This window comes from Tachysurus fulvidraco, chromosome 2 (assembly GCF_022655615.1).
Source record: "Tachysurus fulvidraco isolate hzauxx_2018 chromosome 2, HZAU_PFXX_2.0, whole genome shotgun sequence".
NCBI classification, from domain to species: Eukaryota; Metazoa; Chordata; class Actinopteri; order Siluriformes; family Bagridae; genus Tachysurus; species Tachysurus fulvidraco.
Genome location: NC_062519.1, coordinates 12,472,903 through 12,493,777, shown reverse-complemented (window position 1 = coordinate 12,493,777; position 20,875 = coordinate 12,472,903). Strand labels below are relative to the sequence as shown.

Genomic DNA, 20,875 nt, shown 5'->3' with positions numbered 1-20,875 from the left:
TCTAAATCATCTCACCTAGACTGAGTCTGCTGGTTGTTATTCATCCAGCAATACCATACACAGAACATGTAACCCTAATAAATATTATATGCTTCATGGTCAGACACATAGAACTACCCTGAAGTGCATATTAACTAATGTTGTGCTCTAACACCCCATAGTGCTGCTTTTGACACCTCTTGACCCAGAGTAGGCTGTGGCATTTGGAGTAGGTGTTTATTATGAAGCAGTGTTGCCTCCAGAGATCCAGACTGCAGAAATCTGTACATTTCCTAGACACTTTTTCAGATTAATTTTGGCAGTGCAGTTTAAGCGTTTGATCTACAGTAAAAAAAAAATGGATGATTATTTTTTTTAATCCATACCATGTGTGTAACATGCTCAGCTAACTGTTGGTAGCTATTCGAATAAATAACAGCACATAGCACATAGGAGACCTGTTTAATATATTATGAGAAATGAAATATAAAACAACCAAACACTTTTGCAGGCATCAATTATGTGTAAGAAAAGGTTTAAGAACTGGAATGAGCGAGACTGTAAAACCCATCTCTATGGAAGAGGAAGATAAATTCACCTCTTCTCATACAAATGATCTTTTGTGAATTTTTACATATTTACAGACATGATGATGGTCAGAAATGGTCATCTGATTGATATTAGGTCAATATCAAGCATGCATGCATGGGCATTTAATTAATAGAAGTGGCTGCCATAGACAATTTGACATAGACAAACTTTAGTAGTGATTGTGTAGTAGTACTGACCTTATAAGACTAGATATGGTGTAACTGGGTGTGACATTGGGTCATGAGGCTTATAGCCTCACAGGGTGTACATAGATTACCTGCATGCTATTTGGCAGTGATGTGCAGTGTCCTTCGTATTTGGTTAAAAAAAAACATGCCTAGCTGAAGATCCACGGTATGATAGCTATGCTTTTCTTTTTATCAGTTAAAACATTCAATTGCAGTCTGAAATTACAAAGGATTTTTATAATCATACAGGTTGTTCTATACCTGCTGGGATCATCCTGTGAGTAGTGGTGTTGGCACTCAGCAGTAACTACGTAATCTGTGTGATGCTTTGGATCAGGTATGGTTTCTTATTTACAATTGACAATTAGTTCCTATTTTTCTTTTTTCTTCTATAAGCTACCTTCTGCTCTTCTGCTGCTTTATGATGTGCTTTTTTAATGCTCTGCTGTTCTGCTGATCTGCTGCCTTGCTGCTTTTCTGCATGGCTGTTAGCTGTGTTTGCTGATCTTTTGCCCGAAGGGGCTTCACCATTTTACATTTCATACTTGCTCTGCTGCTTCATGACTTCTTAGCTCTAGTCTTGTAGATTCGCACTGGCTACATTCATCTGCACCATAGCATTAAATCTGCAGTAGTCACTGAACTATCAGTAGTTTTAAGTTGTTTTCATATTTTATACTATACCTAAAATATCTTTATTCATTTAGCATCTATCCATACACCCATTTTTGTACCTCTTATTATACCCCATCTCAAGGGACAAGGTGTGGGACCCCCTGGATCGGGTGACAACGTACATCACAGCTGCAGACAAATGACACACAATGTATGTCTCTGGACTGAGGGAGGAAACCAGAGTTCCCAGAAGAAACCCCAGAAGCACAGGGAGAAGATGCAAACTCTGCACACACAGCGGACGGCAGGAATCAAACCCTCAACCCTGGAGGTGCATGGAAAATGTGACAACCACTGTGTCCCCTTCATCATTATATTACCATATAATAAATTTCAAAATTTTCCTTTTTTGCCTGGCTGATAACAGTTTGGCTGTTCCAGGAACATCATCCACTCAGTGCCCTAGCAAAAGAGTTACTTGTTGGAGCTAACAGCTATCAAATAAACAAGGTTTAACTGAATTATGCAATTGAAACAATTAACAATGGCTAATAGAAATTATCTAATGTGTTTGTAAAGAGTGATAAAAGGTTAAGTGGGAGAAACCTAAGTATGTATTTTTCTCTTATAACAGCAATTGGGGGAAACAGAGATTGTGTTCATGCTGTAAATTATTTATTTCAGAATACAGAAAACAGCTGTCTCTTTAAAGAACTGAGAAACAACTCTGCAATTACTGTCAGAGGCCATAAAAGTCAACAGGACCACAGAAAGTGCTCACTCCAGGAAGAGGAAACATGCTGATAAAACTGTGAGGCAGCTTTCAATTCAATTCATTGATTCAATTGAATTAAATTATTTTATAGCAGTTTTCACAATGGACATTGTCTCAAAGCAGCTTTACATGAACATAATTTTTACTCTGAAGATTTGTGACATATATTTTCATTTAAATACATTTTTATTCCTAATAAGCAATCTGGAGGCAATGGTGGCAAGGAAACACTAGCTGTGATGATATGTACTTTGACTCAATGGAAGCTATCCTCATCTTTGTGACAATGGATAGGGTGTTTATAAATAATTAATTTCTACAATTGTATATAGTCAAGTGGGACTGTGAAACCATGAGCTATTTAGAGCTTATAAATATGAGCAGTGGTATAATTTTGGAATTAGTTATAGATTTAACATAAATTTATTTATTTTTATTTAAAGACATCGTATGTTTAATGGTGGAGACTCAAACACAAAACCAACCATAGCAACAGGTGACTAGGTGACGGTGACATACGGCTAAGTATGGTGACCCATACTCAGAATATGTTCTCTGTGTTGAACCCATCCAAAGAGCACACACACAGCAGTGAACACACACACCATGAACACACACCGGAGCAGTGGGCAGCCATTTATGCTGCGGCACCCGGGGAGCAGTTGGGGGGGTTTGGTACCTTGCTCGAGGGCACCTCAGTCGTGGCTGGCCCAAGCTCGAACCCACAACCTTAGGGTTAGGAATCAGACTCTCTAACCATTAGGCCACGACTTCCCCCACCAGTAGTTCAAAGCCACTGCCATGGTCCCCAAACACAAAACCTTATCTTATTAAGTAGAATAGTATAATCAAAGTGTCAAAATCTGCACTAAGGTCAAGCAACACCAGTTGATCAGAGGTCAATAACAGGTTATTTACCACTTTAGCCAGCGCTGTTTCCGCATGGATGAGGTATGGGCATTACTGCTGTGCTATAACCTTTTCTAAGATGTAGGGGATGTTTGATAGTTTGATATTAGTGTGAATTTTGACAGCTGATGGGACAGTTTAAAAGATTTAAGTAGATAGCTGTTATTGAGAGAAGAATTTCCAAGAAGTTTCCAGTTGCTACTGATACTACTTGCTTAAAGAAGCATGTAGGTAAGGGATCTAGTATGCAAGTTGATACATTTAAAGAAGACATTAGTTAAATTAACTCAGTCTGTCATGAACCTAAATGCCGATCTGATATAGTAATGATGTTATCTATAGGATTAGCTATCAAATTGTCTGGTTTTAAATTAATAGTCTGAGGTTTTTTTGGCTGATATTCAAAATTTAAATCAAAATCTTCCTCTTAAGTTCTATTGTTTCAGGACTCTATTTGTGTACAGAAAAAATATTCAATCATCATGAGGAAGTGTCAGGTTCCCAACTTCCCCAGTTCTGCTGATATATGAGCTGCCAGACAGCTACATGCATCCTTCCAAAACAACCTTATAAAATAATTTTTTTATCAAAAGAGGCTGCATTTTCAGTCCAGACAGATACAGTGTTGTATAAAAGTAGAAAGAAGAAAACCGAAAGCTATAAAATTGGAGTACAAGTACAAGCAGAATGCACCTGTACAGGAAAAAGGAGTGTTGGCAAGAAATAGACATAAAAGTGCACAGAAGGTGTGAAGGAAATGCAGGGAAATAGAAACAGTGGGGAAAAGTGAGATAGTGTGAAAAAGGAAATGGAGAAAGTGGGAGACATTAGAGCAGCACTGGAGTGTGACAAACACACTCACCAAGAGAGCCACAGCTGAGAGAGACAGAAGTGTGACTGTGTTTGTGTCAGTGCCAGGACCCTGTGCCAAACACACACACACACACACACAAATGTGAGTAACTTTACAGAAAAATCACACAAACCTCACATGATTCATCTGTGAAATTTACACATATGGTTTGTTTCACACATTTTCGTGTAGTGCATGCTTTTTTGCATGCTTTTCTTGATGTTTATACATTTGTTTTCTTCTTTTTTTAACCAGATTTATTTTATTTGTATGATTTTTTTGAGTTTCATTACACATATAATTTATTTATAATTCATTTGCATGCGATTGCTCCAGATAATTATAAAATTTGTATATAATTTAGTAAATATAAATAATTGCATATATACTATAGTCTCCTTTAGTATTTTAAAATGTATTTTTAGTTTATAAAGTTGTGCTGCTTCATTTGGTATGTGTATGATTACAGCAGTGATTCCAAGGAAGTCTAAATGTGGTCCAAACTCTGCTTTGTCATGTCACCGTTTAAAAACATGGCCATTCAATTAAAAAGGTCAGCTGGGCTATTAAAGGATACGCAAAGACAGTTCCTGTCATGTTTTAATTGCTTGAAGACAAAATACTGCTTGTTTTTTCTTTTTAATACCCTTCCTTCTTGTAAGGAGGCACAAACTGCTACCTCACGTCACCTGAAACAGGAATAAAATGGCTAGTGATGCACAATTTTGTTGTTCTGCTTTGACACAGAATGAGAGTCCTTGCCTCAGGGGAGCACTCTGTCCAAACAAGAGGGAGAAATATGGAGGGTGGAGAAGGAGAGGCCAGGGTTAAGTGCGAGCTTTTCAAGTGTGTGGCTTGGCACCATGCCCTTGCGCCATTCAATTTGTAACACTCCCCTGTCTCTGTACTTGCCTCCCCCATCACTCTTTCATTCCCGCTCCTTTTCCCTTCTGTCTTTCTTGTTTTGAGAGTAGAAAGCCTCGGTGAAGCTACCGGCAGCTCCCAGTGAGGAGTAAATCATCTCTGATCCGTTCAAATAGACATCAGAGCAGTAATGGTGAAGCATGTGTTATCGAACACACACCCCCTCACTGAGAGATGTTGAATGAAAAGGGGCCAAATTGGCCCTAGACACCGGAGTTGTGATCGTGCCTCCTCTATAATAAAGCCATGTGTGAAGTCTTTCCATACTGAGAAATACTGGAGATGGGCTGCAGCCATTATGCTTTTGTTCTTTCCTCAGTCAGGAGGCTGGACATCAGAAGGTGTACAGCAGCCATTATAATCTTTCCAAAAGAAATTTCACCTAAGCCAAGGTGCATGTGCAAAGTTTCACCTTTGCTTAAGATCACTCTTACTGTTCAAATTCACAAATCAAATTTTCCCAGTACGAGTCTCCACCTGTGACGAGCAAACTTAAGATCCTTTTATCTTTTTAGTATACACTTGTAGAAGAGTCATGTTTTATAACCACAGAAGAGGAAGAGTTCCCTTAATATTCATAAAGAGAAGTTATGAAGTTTTATGCCAGCATCATATGGCTCTATGAACACAACCCTTATGTAGTACCATTATTTATATAAGGTTATATCGGGTTAGGTCAGGTAGCAATTAGTTGACCCTAACAATTTACCTGTAAATTGTTTAAAAAGGGTTACATGACACCTGAATAAGCATTTATTAGGGTTGCGTTAGTTGTCATGAATGCACAACTAGAAATGTCAGGAAGACAAACAGGAGTCATGCAGCTTTACACTTTACCTACATTATCTGCAGCAGACATTATTAATATTCTTGTAGGGTTATGTCACACTTCTGCAGGTATCATTTAGTGCTATGAACATTATCCTTAAATAATATCTTCATAAGGGCTACCCTATGAACTGATTCATACATTATTATTAAGTAGGGTTATGCCAATCTTCCAAAGTGCTCCTACTACAGTATGTATTTTTTTAGGTGAAATATTGGGGAAACATTTCTGTTGGAAAAATGTGTCCCAAGTGACACGTTACCTGACATCTCTTTAGTCATGTGATCACACAATTCAGAACAAATATTGGTTATACAACAAATTGGTTTTGCTAATTGAAGACCATATGTATGATATATGATGACAGTTACTGACTAAATGTCTGTGTTCCTGTAAAGGCAGAAGTAAGTATACTTTATCTGCGTGTGAATGAGTTAGAATGATTGAAGACGAAGATGAACAAAATAACTGGTAAGAAGTGTGTGTGTGTGTGTGTGTGGAGGGGGGTGTCGGGGCTTGCTGCCACTTTGTTAGTGCCACTCAAGTGGACTAATCCCTAACAGTAACAGTCACATGGTGAGAACGGCAGAGAAACACAGAGAGAGTCATGCTCAGAGCAAGAGCAAGCCAGCAAGAGTGAGCAAGGGAGGGAGGGAGAGAGAAAGAGAGAGAGAGAGAGAGTGAGCGAGGGAGAGAGAGAGAGAGCGAGGGAGAGACGAGCGGAGAGCACACAAATCCGTCCTCTGTAGAACGCCTACACAGTGTCAGAAATAAAGACACAGTGCTGTAGGTTGGGGGCTAAAGACTTGGTCTGTGTGCAATCCTGAGAGGTGCGCTAGAGTGGCGTTGTGAGAAAACACAGAATAAGCTGGGGGGAAAAAGAAAAACAGCTAAGGGGAAAGAAAAAAGAAGATCAGAAGACAAAGCCTTGAGACACACAGACGTTTCTTGTCGTTTCAGGGTAAGGAAGTTTATTGTCTTTCTTTCTGAACTTGTAACCTAGGAAATGGCATTTACATACTGTATGTTTACATAATTATAGCTTACCCCTGAATCCTTGTAGCTAATAGTGAAAAGATTAAGAATAAGAAGAACGCATTTGTAAACACTGTTTAAGGATTCATGCCGTAGCCCTGTGGGTTGGCATCATCAAAGTGTATCATTGGGAGAAAAAACTGCCAACAATTCGAGTCGACTAACCCAAGTTGTGCTGATAAGCAGAGATCAGCTTTGGTCTGATTTTTTTTTCTCTTTCATCCTGGGTGGCAGTTATCATTGGCATGCCAGGCACACAGGAATGGAGCAGATTCAGATTCTGTCATTAACTTGTTCGTAGTGAAAGGGAAATGCGTCTTGTCGTGAAATTTCACTGCGAAAGTGATTGCAGAATAAGGTTTCTGTGGGGTGCCACTGAATCCATTGTGTGTGTGTGCAGGGGGGGGTGGGTTGTGGCTGTACGTGTGTGTGCATTCAGTGCGATGCATCTGTCATTTCATTGAAGTGATCAACATCCGAAGCCTTCCTCCCTCCTCTCTTTCTTTATCCCCCACTCTCTCTTTCGTTCTCTACCCCTTCCTTTCTTTTCATCACTTGTCATCTAGCTATGTACTTGGCTGCTGTGTTTGTGTGGTTGCTTTAGTGTTTAGAGTAATTCTAGAAGTCCAGTTTTGATCATCTACCTCCGCAAGCATATCCGAGGAGTATACGCTGAAGGATTCCATTCTCCCCTGCCTGTCCTTGTGAAACGAACCACTGTGTGTGTGTGTGTGTGTGTGTGTGTGTGTGTGTGTGTGTGTGTGTGTGTGTGTGTGTGTGTGTGTGTGTGTGTGTGTGTGTGTGTGTGTGTGTGTGTGCTCAAACATGTAAACATTCGAGCAGAGGTTTGGTATGTTGCTGTTGTATACTGTATGTATGCACTGTTGTTTGGAGAGGATCATACATATACAGTAGGGGAGTATGAGAGGGTGTACTGTGCACGTATATCTATTCTGTTCAATCAAATGAGCTGGATATATTTTTGAATATTTGCCCCACATGTTAGCTTTGATGCTTATTTCAACAATTTCAGCTTATTTGTACAGCAACTACTTGGCTCATAGAACTCTATCCCATAAATAAATGACTGAATCACTAATAACTTGTACCCTGAAATTAAACACATGGCTTGGCTTGACAACTAGACTGGAAAGATAATTGCGTCGTTTGTTCCTCGTAATGTTGATTAGCCTTCACTCCTGTCTGAGCTATGATTATAGAAGGCAAATATGCATCCATTTCTTGCATGATGATGCTTGACTTTTGCCCAGATTACATTCCAGCGTCTATACATTATTGTCATTATGACTGCTCATCATATTACTGAAGGACGTCCTATCACAAATTGTTAAGCTATAGAACAAATTGACACGCTAATAATTGCTGATCCAAGATGTATTAAAGAGTATAGCCAGTGAAATATATTGTACTTAACTTTCCATTGGCACTTCAATAGAATTGGTGTTGGAACACCAAAAGCCACAAGAACAAAGCATAGTTTCTACAAGACTCTGGAAGTATGTACTATGTAGTATGTAAGGATACGCAAAAAAAAAGTTAAAAAGTTAAAAAAATGGTTTTGACACTTTCCTCTAATGGGCACATTACAGGAACGAATTTTTCCTCTAATGGACTCAAACCATGTCAGGGAAATGCCAGAACAAAACAGAGCCACCAGTTTTCCATTAATCTGTCACCCATCTGTAGCTATTTCACAGCCAATTTTAGCATCTGGTGAATATGTAAAAATTTTGTGTAGATTTTCTCTCTTGCTTCCATCTGATGGCTCCAAACTGCTTCAAGAACTCAACTGCAAATTAAACGTTGTATTCGGCTTTGAAATTTACAAACATCTTTATTACTTAATAAAAGCTTCCCATATTTCCTGATCTAATTGTTCTTCATATCCTATTTGAGGGGAAACGGATTGGCTAAGTAGGTAACAAGTCTACCTTTCTAAACTGAACCTTTTTCCGAAAGGGGAAACCAAGGTTGTAGGGTCCTACATAGAAAGTCTACGTCCAAGGGTCAAACCAAGCATCTGTCAAGACTGCAGGGTTAAACATTCTGGTGTTAAACAAGATGGAGGCATTTGTCCATGTAATGAGTTATAAACTAATGGGATTGGGATATTGCCTTTGAATTGGCTCAGGTTGCATAGTTTCACTGTGCTCCATCACTCCAGAGCTAAATGCACTGCAACCTCCAGGATCCAGATCAGACATTTCAGGTTGACCTTCACGGAACCTCCGAGTCAAATTTGTCACTGGAGACAAATCACCAAAAGAAAACATAGCACAGGTCCCAAAGCATGTAAGCAACAACAGATGAAAAACTGTGAATGTATGTTTTTTCTGTCTTTGCTATGAGATTCAACACCTTGAAATGCCTGATCAGAACTAGGCTATCGAATCTGATATAGCAGTGATTGTAACTCTAAACTCCAAAACTATTTCATGTTGTGCTCAGCCCTGAAAGTGCCCACTGAAGACCATGCGGATTGTACACTTGATCCTTCTAAAAATAAATCCGCTGGAGGGCTGACCAGGCAGCTGCGAACAATTAAAGACTCCATGAATACAAATACCCTAGATCCATCTTCTGCAATACTACTGTATACAGCTTCTTTTGTAAACCTTTTTTTTAGTTATCTTCTCTGTACTTCTAGCATTCTTAGCAACGTCTTCATTCTGCAGGTAAGTTTGCAAAAATGTTAGATTTTGCACGTCTTGAACAAAACATCTGTTATATCCTTCTTGTCTCACGGCACAAGTACTATTGGGGGGGGGGGGGTTCTTGTTGAGCCGAGAGAGAGAGAGAGAGAGAGAGAGAGAGAGAGAGAGAGAGAGAGAGAGAGAGAGAGAGAGAGAGAAAGAGAGAGTGAGAGAGAGATCCAACAGATGAGCAAAGTCAATAAAGACAGATGTCCTAATGATTAGAGAGTAGACACAGGTTGATTGCAGGTATAGCTTTTGTCTCACAGGTCTGCCACTTTGACTACAGCAGTCGAGTCAAAGGATCTTATCTCATCTTATGGATTAAGAGATGTAAGGATATTGATTTGTGTTGGCTATTTGACAAAAATCACGTTTCTTTGTCATGCGTAGACGTGCCATGATTTGGCATGATTAATATGTTAATATTCTGCAGCTTCAATGGCTCAACATTCAAGGTCTGACATCTAATTAGCATTCCAGTGATGTCCCACTGAATTAACTGTTGTAATCCCATTTTTATCACCTTGGATCAGCCCCAAAGGAGTTAAAGAATAATCCCAATTACAGTGGATTTAAAACTTGTAGATAAGAGGTGAGATAAAACACCACTCAAAGAAAAAACCTGGAGATACGTAAAAATAAAAATGGTCATGTTTATTAAGACAGGGCAAATAGATTTGCCCTGGATGAGGTTTATTATTAATGCTACTCACAGAAATGGGCATTATGTTGATATATCTATTGATTTCTGTCCTCCTGTCTGTCTCTCTTGAATTCTCTGATTTACTGAGTTAAGCTTGAGCTTAGACAGCCAGAGGCAATACCTGACTCCTGCCTGCTAGGAAGCAGTAGTACTGCAGATGAGCACTCTGTGCCTGCATGTGTGTGTTGAGTGTGTGTAAGTGCTCTTAGGTGTCACCTTTTGTCCTGGTTGGAGAGCGCAGGCATCGCCAACGTCTGTCTAAGTGAAAGAGGAGAGAGGGGAAAAAAAACTTGTGCTGTCACATTTCTAGACATACTGCCTTTTCAGTGTGGTGTACACCCGTCAAGCCATACACACTACACACACACACACACACACGTCCCCAAAGCACCGAAACTGTATGCAGCTACCTTTTTTATTCATTTTTGGTGGTCTTTTTTTGGTGGGAAATCCTCAGATCATATAGTGAATTTAAAGTAAAATGATACACTTTTCCCAAACAAAGTAATGTGCTTTACATTTCTCACAAATACAAGCAATGTTCATGCTACAATGTGAACAGAAGGAAGAAGCGACAGAAAGAACAGTGCTCACATCCCTCAAGAGCATAGCTGAATGAATAAATAGAGCAGTCTGCCATTTTGCAGCCGTTAATGAATGCAAACAGTGACGCTGAAGCAACTTGGATAGGTTTAAGAGCAACACGGTTAATCGCAGTCATTTGTAGCTTGACAGAATGCCAGTTTACCTGCACACCACCTCACTCGTCAGCAGGTATCGTCTCTCTAGACACTTTAACCAGACCTCCGCCCAACCACATTCCAGTTACATCTTGAAATTGACACCTATAATATTAATGCATTCATTTTTTTTCAAAGCTCATATCAAAAACGCTTAGTCATGAGAATAAATCTCAGGTATGAAAGAGTAAGAGCGTGGAAAAAAATGGGCTGGAATTGGACTGGAGTTCAGAATTAATCAGGTCACCCAGGTCAATTCAGAGGAGCTTAATGCTACAGCACTTCATAAATAATTCTGAGAAGGAGCCCATCTGTCTATATAGTGAACATGTTAAACCAATCGAACGGTGCATCTTAAAACAAAATGTGATGGAACATATTGATCGCAAGATTATACAACCTTCTCATCAGTACAGTCTTGACCCACATGTGGATTAAAGTATATCAAGCTGCCAAAAACCAATCTTAGTACTCTGAATAAAGTCCATCCCAGAACATAGGGGCTATGCAAGGACTGGGGAAGTCAGAATGCAAATACTGTACAAAGCAACAAAGGAAGCTTAGTTGAGATCAACTTATGTTGTTTCTCGAGAGGTTTTTCTCTAATTAGTGCAGGGATTCTTGAGATCAGGGACAAAACAGGTTTTGATTTTCTAAAAAAAAAAAAAACTTCATTATTTTAAAAATCAGTGTATACATATTTGTTAAATGAGAGTTTGGGGATATAACCATGTTTTGGAACAACCTCCCTTATATATATATATATATATATATATATATATATATATATATATATATATATATATATATAAACGTTTTTAAAGTAATCATATCACCTTTTAAAAGTTAGATTAGTCAATGTTTAATGATTGTGGTTTAGGCTGTATGGATTAATCAATTTATCGTTTAATTTAATTATCATTTAATTTCCATAATTTCCAACAAAAATGCAAATTACACAATAACTTTGAAAATGCAACCATTTTATTAACAAATATTCTTGAGGAAACAAAACAGCTCATCTTTCTAAAAAAAACAAAAACAACAATATATCATTCTGACGGCGTTGACAAGGCATTTTTTTCTCGCTTTTTTTGATACTCCGTATTTCATCTCTTTCGTTCCTCCACAGATAGCGTCTCCCTAGCCATAGCCTGAAATGTGGTCAGTATACTGTACTTTTCTGGTGGAAAAGCATAAGCTTCAAATTATGGGTAATCATAAGCAACACCTTGAACATATCAAGTGCTCGAGAGGCTATGAAAATGAGATTCAATTCAAAACATAAAGCTATATGGCAATTGGTTGCAATTCAACATAAAACTGAGCAACAGTAATATCAAATGTTTAGTAAGTAATCTAATATATAACTACACTAAAATGAGGAATAATGCACATAATGGCATTTGTCAACACCGTCTTAAAAAGAGTCAACACCGTCAGACACAAATGCTGATGGTGTTGACATGTGACAGAGTTGACAAAATACCATATTTCATCATAACACGTGCTTCTCACAAGAGCCATCTTGTTTATCATTCATTTCTTGTTACCTTTATGCTTTACTTAAATGAAGCATTTATAACAGAAAATATCATACAAATCTTACATTACATTGTTTATGGTGTCGACACACTATGGTTGTGACATGCAAAGTATTAACAAGTACGTATACATTTAAAAGAATATTAAAAATGTACCAGAGCTAGAGTGGTCTCATGGCATTTGAAAGAACAAGGAAGTGATAAAGGAGTCCTCAGAGTTTTGGCTGCCCTCAATAATTCCTGAATTTTTATTTAAAAAAAAAGGTCTGACGGTGTTGACAAAAACCCAGGACACAAGTTAATAGTCTTGTAATAGTTAATAGTCAGTTTTTTAGTTGTAACTTTTGATGCTCATTAAATTAAATACTGAAATACACATAGTAAATATAACATTTAATTTAAAATTACATTTAATTGTTTTTAAGCTATTGTAATTTAATGGGTTTTTACAGACACTGGTCCCATATCATATCATTTAGAATTAAAAACATTTATAAAACAACATGAAATAATATTTAGTTATGCTTTCATTACCCTTTTTTGTCTTCTAGTTAATTGTATGTGTAATATAAAGTAATTTTTTTACCCACAAACTGTATTTTATCTGGTGGACATGTTTTGTCCCTGATCTCAAGAATCACTGAGTGCTAATATCGTTCAGGTGTAACAAGCCAAAAACACTGAGCTCATTAGGAAGCCTTCAAAAGAGATGGGATGGTTCAGAGTGAACAAGGTGTAATGTAGGTAAATCATTACAGTTTTTTTTTTTTTAATGAATCTTCATCTCTAATGTATGTGTGAATACTACAGACAAGAAGATTGACATGCTTTGATCCAGAATGTATAAAGAAGACATGTTGCGAATGTATGCAAATGCACATTTATTTAATCAAGATGCATTGTCTTGTATAGCGTATAAACATGTGCAATCGAGTGCAAAAGTTTGCATCCCCTTTAGGACAAAGAGAAGAAAACTTATAGATAGCAAAATATGATCAAACTGTGCATGGTAGAATAGGTTAAATGACCATAAATCATGAAATTGTGCAAATTTTATCACATAATTATGCAAAATATGAAAGGAATTTCACAGCAGTTACACTTATAGTAAAGGTGTTTGCCATTGACACTACTTTACTCACAGCAATGCGTAATATGTTGATGTCGTTATGTCTCTCTTCACCTGCCTGTCCTTAGTAAAAGTATCAGTAACCAGAATTACATGCTGATAGGAATTACAGTGCTCCAGCATCGGAAAGCTGGGATAAAACTACACAAGAACCTCTCTGTACTTTTGTTAGTACACTGAAGCGTGTAGTTTGAAGAAAATACATTAGATTCTTTCTGTAATAAAATGTACTCTAGCACTAGTGCAGTCTCTACCATTAGTATAAAAAATATTAGAGATACAAACTCACCTTGAGAATTATTAAAATGCCTGCTACAGCGTCTCAGAGGCTAAGAGTCAAAACACAGGAAGGGTTAATGAGATGATGGTTTGGAGGTGCCCAGAACGTCCCAGAGTGAGTGCTAGAAATTGACTGCAGCTGCCGCCTGTAGCTCTGAGCATTCGTGTAATGTCACAATGTACAAAACTGAATAATTCATAACGTACCCTAGTAAATTAAATTAAAGGAAAGTGGCTCAAAATCAAATGCTTAGGTGATTCCATGGATGAGATTTTTGCAAGGCTCTCTCTCTCTCTCTCTCTCTCTCTCTCTCTCTCTCACACACACACACACACACACACACACACACACACACACATACACACATACACACATATTCACACTTCTTGTTTTAGGGAAATATTTTTTTAAAACAATATATACATTTACACGATATACTTCTGTTGAAACAGATCCACATTCCTGAGCTCCAACAGTCCTACTTAAACATTTCTATCATGATATTTCCATCAAGATATTTCCATCTTGCTGAAATGCAGAACACATGCATGTTTATTACCTCATTAGGGAATCTCCCCTACGCAGACTTCACGGTGGTAAACATTTATTCAATCAAGCAGAACTCATTGTTGTGTAGTCAAAGTGCTGATCATAGATTGCATAGCTAATCATTCCTTATCATTTTAGTTCAATCTTAACGTATAAAATACACCGTCATGTGCAAAATTTCGCATACCCTCCGGACAAAGGGAAGAAGATGAATTCAAATGATCAGATATTTTACTCAAAGATGCTATATAATGAATAATAAAATCAAAATTTGCTATCTAACGTGCCCACTACAAAATAAATATACCTAATCATAACTGCTTCCAAGCCTTGAGCTATCCATATCCATATCCCATATCAGATTGAATAGCCAATATTCACACCTTCTGACTGATTCTATCTGTTCTAAATCATATTCCTTACATATGCCTTCTTCATAAGTTTGGAGACTGTGAAGGTCTCGATAAAAAAAAAAGTATGCTACTTTTGCTATTGATTTTGCTTTCAGCTTTTTGTTTATCCTGGCTTTTACCGATGGGTATACAAACTGTTTATTAGTAGGAGTCATGCATAAATAGGAGACTAGTCAGGTAAAATAGTTAAAAGAAATATCAGGTATTTAGTAGAGCTATTAATCTAAATAATGTTCTTTTTTTTGTATTTTCTATTTATTTTATATTTATACATATCTGCATGCACACTTGAGTTACATGACTTTGACTTGAGTTACAAATTTGCAAACTTTAACTTTTTAACAAATCAGCATCAATCTTCAATTCTACATTTACATTTACAGCATTTGGCAGACGCCCTTATCCAGAGTGACGTACATAAGTGCTTAAATCTCTAGCATTGAATACATTGATGCTGGCTCACAAGGTTACATACTTAAGATACCATGAGTTTAAAACTTTTGTTCAAAGTTACAATGAAAGGTTTTTTTTTTTAAATGCAAAAGATAGGGAAAGAAGTGCTAGTTCAAGTGTTTCCTCAATAAGCACTGTACAGTAGGTCTTCAACCTACAAAAAAGGACAGGAAAGAAATTAAGGTTAGGGTGGGGCAAGGACGTGTGAACATGAAAAACAACACCATATAACAGGATACATAAAAAAACACACTGCCAGAACACCCCCTAGAGCAGGGGTGTCAAACATACGACCCGCAGGCCGGAACCGGCCCGCCAAGGAGTTCAGTCCGGCCCAGGGGATAAAGGGTCTAAGTGGCATTTTAGTAAATATCTCCTGAGCTAAACACTGCTACTACACAAATAACACCTATTTTCTATCATAGTAATGTAGAGAGGCAGCTACAACCACGTTTTGCTAGTAACAGCATTTAGCTCAGGAGTTATTGACTCGGGAAACTCCAACTTCCTGCTCCTTCAGTTCTCTCTAAAGCTGGAAAGCTGATCCTATATTAACATGTCCTACTTCTTGCCTTATCGTAAGCCTTTCTTCGCTTTCTTTCTTTGTTTTATCCGCCATGTCAATGTTAAAACTGCTTTCTGCTAATGTCACACATGCACATTGAACACTCTCTCCGCCCATATTGACAAGACCCGCCCCTTACTGCTCATTGGCTACACGTTAGTTTTGATTTTTGTTTTGTTTTCTGAAGCATTTCTCAAATATTGGAGACCCTACTGTACCTTTAAATGAGAGTCTAAAATTGGCTGCTACTCAATGCCTGATATTGATGCACTTGTGCAGGCTAAAAGATGCCAAGTTGCAGGGGCAAATTGATAAAATGAATTTGTTTACTTTATACATATACATTTTATACGTATAAATTAACATTTTTTACAAAGATTTTCTTTTTAAAACAGCTGCCACTTCAGATTTTAAGTGTGTGGAGTCAATTCATGTATTCAGAATTGCTTCCCAGAATTGGAAATTGGATTTTAAACAATTTCTACATTTTGATGTTTGATTTATGTTAACATGCAAAACAGTGTTTTTAATTTCCACAAACCTGACTAAATGTTTTGCACCATTGTACAATAACTGTGTTCAGTTTGTATGCATCATGCACTTAAATAAATGTTAAACTGGCTAAAAGTGGTGTTGAAATTGCACATACTATTTAGGTTGTTCATAATATATTTTTGTAAAAGGACAATTCATTTAATATAAAGATTTTTATAATTTACTTCTTCTTTGCACTAATACAAAGAAAAAAGTGGACTTATTTTTAGTTCTATGTAATTTTGCTATGAGTTTACTGGTCTGACCCCCTTGAGATCAGATTAAGCTGTATGCGGCCCCCAGACCAAAATGAGTTTCACACCCCTGCCCTAAAGTATCAACAGCAAATGTTCATGCATAACCCTGACAGAAAAGCAAAAACTTCAAAATTTTGTTTGGCAATAAGAATTGCACAAAGCAAATCCCAAGCTGAACTGATTTCTACTCATCATTATCTAAACAAATTATTACTATTGCCTTAAATTTGGTAGATTTTAATATGATTTGACTTGTCAGATGGAATGGGTTTGATTTCCAAGCAGGGAATCGTTGAGGGGTTAACGGAAAACGTGAACGGAAAACATGTGCCATATCAAAGTACGCAGATTAAATGATCTGCTGCGGCGACCCCAAACATGGATCACGTTAACACGATTTGACTTAAAGTTAAAGATTTCAAACTTGACTTGGGCTTCAACTGTCTTGACTTGGGACTTGAATGCCAACAATTGTGACTTACTTGACTCGCATTGACGTTCGTGTGTTTCTGAGGGCACAGTGAAATGTTTCATATATAAATAATATAATAACATTTAAATTTCAGGCCACACCTACAGATTGAAATCCAGATCTATGTACAATGGAATGCTAAACAGATATATATCCTTTTTTAGATCGGTAGAGTATAACAGAAGGTTGCATAATAAGAATGTTTAACATAATGCACCAGTTAAACAGTACATTAATCTATGTAATTCATCATGCAGAAACACAACAGTAATTAGAAATAGTGGTTTGCCAGATGACAATTCCCTGCATGGCCAAAAACCTACTGAGAATGCAGAGAGAGAGAAAGAGAGAGACTTATTCAAGTCACAAACACACGAATCCATCAAATGTATCTTCTGCAATAATCACACATTAGCACTAGTTAGATAATCCAACAGACCCTAGCGGTTTCTATATTCCATGTGCAACCATGTGGTTATACTTAGCTGCCTCAAAATAAATACCCTTGTTCATCCTCACACTTCCTTTTCTTCTTCTCTCTACAACACCCATACGCAGGCATGGCCTCTGTTACAGCAGTTATCTGCTTGTAATTTTCATTTTTGCAGGCAATGTAGCAGCCACAGCCCTCTGCTAAGTGTCACTGGAAATAAGGGGCTTAATGAGTGACACAAATTGAATGTTGTTCCCTCTATCCAGGAAGGTTGAAGGAAATTGAGGCAAACCTAATGAGCAGTCTCATCCCCGCAGCGTCACCTGACATCAATGACTGGTGACAGTCCAGGGAGGAGACGCCTCGCCCCGGGTTCTTCCCAGCTCAGTGTGACATGATCCAGGATGCCATGGGCCATCTGTGCCTGGTGGAGGCCTAAGTACTATTCTGCCCACCCACCACCTCCTGGAGCTTCCTGTTGCATTTAATCACCATGATCTACATGTTGTTCTTCTTAGTAGCAGCCTCTCTGTCTCTCATTCTCTTGTTTTTTTTTTTTTTGTTTTTTTGTTTGTTTGTTTTTTTTTTCAACACTCATCAACACTCTCCTTCTTCCTGCACGTAACGCACTCCTTATGGACGCAAAACACCTGCTTGTCTGCGGGAAAGGGACACCTTGGTACAGCTCTGCATTATAAATAGCAGATTAGCATTATAAATCCCTGCTATCTACATGCACAGCAACATTTCTACACAAAGGAACAATCCGGCCTGAGTGATTTAACATTTAGTAAGCATGAATGACTTAATAATTAACATATGATCTCCAAGATTTATTTTGTAATGACACTCATTTTCTTTCTCCTTTAGTTTAGTTCTTTCATCTTCAGACCGGTGTATTTTCACTTTAGATATCCATTTCTTTACAATGCCAGCAAACAACCTGCTTATCGTGAATTATTTTGCACTCAACTTACCTAGGGACCGAAAAATCGGACCTCAGAATGATGTCATTTTCCGCTCCATGCATTTGTGCTTCAAAGTGGGTGGAAAAAACAGTCATGAATATCTCTGTGTTCATTGCATGTTAGCATCAAACTAGTACATACCTAGTAAATGCTGTTTACCGATGAAGCTGTACACAGTTATGTTGATTTGATATCATCAGGTGAACTCAGAGCACTTTGGTGTTGAGAAAACCATCTCAAGTTTCTGAGCAGGAATTCTGTAATTCTATTGAGGAAGAACAAGTGGTTAAGGTTTTGCTTGTTTGATTTACCTAGTTGTGTCACTGTCTTCACTTAACTGCATTGATGCTGACACTGAACACCACTGAAAAGTGATGAGGGAGAAAAAAAAGCTTTTGTTTGACATAATTAAGACACAAGCACACCAGCCAAGAAGTTAACATGAGATTTGTTAAATACATACTGTAAAAAAACACATCAGTGTAAACATTTGCATGTCCAGTGCAGGTACAGACAAAATTTATGCAGAAGTGCTTGTGTATGATTTAATAAAAACAAAAAAGCATTTTGCATATTTAATGACTGTAGATGCAATGTTCATAATTAGATTCAACCCCTTAAATTTCCACAAATTCAATGCCTGACTATAATCCGTAGTGAAATCAGTAAAATGGGCAAAGGCAGGCGTGAGCTCAGGTGGCTGAGTTTGCTTTTAATTAAATGTGAGTGCTTGTTCTTCACTGCATAATGGTAGAGACGGTCATCGTACATCCAGAGTTGGCAAGTGTAAAGGTGCTGATGGGTGAAGCATTGATTCAACTAGTACAACTACAACCCTCCAACCCCACAAAAGCCCCCCCACCCACCCACCCACCCACCCACCGTCATTTTTTTTCAACTCCCTCTGTCCTGTGCATCCATTTAATTTAACGTCCCACACTTTGCCTGCGAGCCTGTGCTCCTTATCTGATTCATTGGGCCATTTAAACGAGAAATTAAATTATATTCTTCAATACGCTCATTTCCAAAAGAAAAAGTCAAGGCCGCAAGATCATTTATTAGAAGCAGACACTTCCCATCCCTAGCATCCCTTCTAATTCATGAGGCACTATCAACAATAAAAAAAATCCTATCAGCTTTTTTTGCTTCCTCCCTGTGCACCATTGAACATTTATTTTCTCCCCTGCTTGAGGTGGCAATGGAAAAGCCTCTCCTCCTACATGGGCTGCTCTAATAATGCTCATTACATACAGGAAATTGATCATTTGGGGGTGCGAGAACCAGGGACAGAGCACACAATGACACAAACTAATTTGTCGTTTGGGGGTTTGTGCTAAGGTAATTTCCCCAAACAACTTTTTGCACAATTAGCACTGATATGGAGATCTATGATTGCGTTGAGAAAGAAAGAAATTCAGAGACTTAGTACTCCATGGGGCTTTGCTACTTCTCCGGTAGCATTTGCTAATGAAAAGTCACATTGGAGAAGTGTTGGAGATTTATACTTGTTGGGAATGTGGTTGTAAATCATGCTGGCTATGTATTCAAGACTATAGTTGCTCTGCTTATTGCTGATATATGGGTCAGCTTTGGCTAGGCCAGGTTCTGTGTGTAACTGTTGTCAGCTGTATGAAAGAGAGATTGAGAGGCTGGAAGTTTTAATGGCTTATACTGTAAAAGACATGTAATGCAGATATACTAACAGGTCTTCCACTGAAGCTTGTCAGTCAGATACAAACATAAAAACTTGCCAGTCTTGATAAAGAGCAGCATAACATCCCTGTGAAGCTTCACACCTCACTAATTAAGGCTTTAAAAACGCATCATCTCTAGCTATGGGTCAAGTGCTGGGTTGTGTTTTAACATTTAGCCCTTTAAAAGAAATAAAAAAAATAAAATAAATAAATAATGCAGGGTCCATAAGCCCGGCATGCTTTTGGGATATGTAAGCTAATGTCTGCTTCCCTCATCAGGGAAACAGACACCCACACAGTCATACACTTGTTCGCCATGTACAACCCCAGTTGCTGCAGATTTTTCACTTCTTGCTCATTCATAATCACTTTTAAGAATTAACACTGTGTAAATTGGCGGACAGACAAAGGTTACAGACACTGTACTAGCATGGATAAGTTTGAGTGCTTTGAACTGACTCTTTTAGATGAATCAAACATCAGATTTCACTGATTCAGATTTGCTCTGGAACATATAAAAGCATTAAATGTGGCACATAAGATTTGCTTCGCATTTGTCTATCTATGACTTCTATCATCAATCTAGACAAACTTACTGTACATGCATATACACTTTACATGATATTAAAATAGCGGTTTTCTAAATAAACTAAAATACCTAAGTGGTTCATGGTATCATTTTATGAGTGAGTGAGTGAGTGAGTGAGTGAGTGAGTGAGTGAGTGA

General features: G+C 37.9%; 1 protein-coding gene across 2 annotated transcripts in view; it reads left to right on the top strand.

Annotated features, from left to right (window-relative positions):
• Window positions 1-6,317: 6,317 nt before the first annotated feature.
• lrrn2 (leucine rich repeat neuronal 2) overlaps window positions 6,318-20,875 on the top strand; it is a 54,285-nt gene continuing 39,727 nt past the window's right edge. For both annotated transcript variants that reach the window (XM_027144165.2, XM_027144166.2), the window contains exon 1: window positions 6,318-6,624. The gene's annotated coding sequence lies outside the window, so the exon portion shown is untranslated. The remainder of the gene's footprint in view (window positions 6,625-20,875) is intronic.